We start from the raw sequence: 1858 nt of genomic DNA, 5'->3' as shown, positions 1-1858 counted from the left end.
GTCAAGCATCCATTGTCAATGTGACAGTGCCCTCCATGTTAATCACTAGGTTAATGGCTTTTCTCGGCTGGATCACATGACCAGCACGATACTGACATGAGGTGCAGCAGAGCTATGTCACAGACACCCACCCATTTAAACTTTTAATAAATACAAAGCATCATTTTAAACCATTTCAGTAAAATAAGTAAAAAAACACTGCATATTTCTATTGGCCTTCTTTGCCTCTTAGTTTGGAGTGTTGTTCATGACAATTGCTACTCTGCACTACTTAGGCTCCAATACTTTCTGCTCTTCAAACCTCAGCACTTTTTTGGTGTGGCAACAATGGTATTCTTCATTAACATGGCTATTGTCATGGAGCCAACACCTGCAGAGACTGGAGTTACGTAACTGGCTTTCTTTTTGACTCCTTTAAAATCCACATCTCCAACCAACTCGAGTTTAGCAGTTAAGGGATCTTGAACTCTATTCCCACGTTGATATCTGCTGCTCCCTCCTTGATCATATCTGCTGTTCTCAGATTTGAAATGCTGCAGCAGTGACCACTATGTCTGCAAGAACTGTATATTTCTTCAGTTGCTCTTTGGCAGTGTATCCAGGAGATATTGTAAATTTGGCATCACCTCCAGCGTGCTCATGCCCCTATCTGCATGCAGTTGCATTGCAGTGGGCATTCCAGCATTTTTTGACCTCCCAGCCACAACCACATTCTTTCCTAGGGTTGGAATTCCAGTTTGCTTAATTATTTACCAGACACCCCATGGGGTAGCTAGTAATATAGAACACTGGTCCAAACACATTTGCCCTACATTAATTATATGAAAGCCATCAACATCATTATCTGGAGAAACAGCATTGCAGATTTTCTTCCATCAGTGTGCTCTGGAAGAGGCAGCTGAACAAGAAGGCCATCTATGCTACCATCATTATTTAGTTTGTTGATTAAATCCAACAGTTCTTCTTCTGAAATTGAAGTTGGTTTTACAATTGTCTCACGGCTGATTCCCATTTCTGCAGCTGCCCTTCTTTTGCTAAGGACGTAGGAGGGGTTTGCAGGATTCTCGCCAACCAGAACCGTGCTCAGGTGTGTTCATGTGTTGCCCCACGCCATTCATTCTTCCAAATTCTGCCATACTTCCCGCTTGATCTGGGCAAGTTTCCTTCCAGAAATGACCACTGCTTCATTTCAAACTACAGAGAGGTTGAAGGGGTGATGGCAGGGGTGGTGGCTCTGCATGGGCTGGAGCAGCCAGGTGGCCAAGGTGGACACAAGGGAAGCAGCACTCATCACAGTCCCAATGTCAGCGCCAGGCTAAATACATCATTTTACTCATGTTGTTAATCTGTATTGACTACTCAAAACATCCTGAACATTTTGCTAGTATCTATGCCTGTAGTTTATTTTAATTTTCCACGTTGAGATACATCATGTAAACATTATAAATTTAACATAGTTTTTACATCAGCACTCTTTTTATAGTCTCAACCTTACATTTATAGCGTACATGAGTTTATATGCCGAGACTAATGGGTCCTATTTCAAACATTAAAACATTTTATGTTAGCTTTATCAGTAGGGCATTGCCCAGTGGATTCTTAAAGGTTGACCAGTGGCATACTGAGAGTATCTTCAGATGTGGGATGTTCAGAATATCGTGTTAAAGGGCAGTTGCTGAGATCAAGGCTAAACAGTGTAGCTTCTGAAATGTTTATATCATCCATATACTATAAAGCTCGTTTTGGGGAAGTGAAACATTAGACATTTTAATCAATATTTCTCAGAGTAAATCTCTGAAGAGGTGACAGCCAGTGAGAACCCATCTTCTGGCAAAAGTGAAAGGAAAGTGAATCATTT

The 1858-nt window shown here is 41.3% G+C and overlaps 1 pseudogene; it reads right to left on the bottom strand.

Moving 5' to 3' along the window:
• Positions 1 to 302: 302 nt before the first annotated feature.
• On the bottom strand, positions 303 to 1189 carry LOC115302020 (annotated as a pseudogene).
• Positions 1190 to 1858: the final 669 nt, after the last annotated feature.

The sequence above is a fragment of the Suricata suricatta genome, chromosome 1 (assembly GCF_006229205.1).
Source record: "Suricata suricatta isolate VVHF042 chromosome 1, meerkat_22Aug2017_6uvM2_HiC, whole genome shotgun sequence".
In the NCBI taxonomy this organism is placed as follows: Eukaryota; Metazoa; Chordata; class Mammalia; order Carnivora; family Herpestidae; genus Suricata; species Suricata suricatta.
Note: the sequence above shows the minus strand (reverse complement) of the source record. Positions and strands in the feature narration are given on the sequence as shown.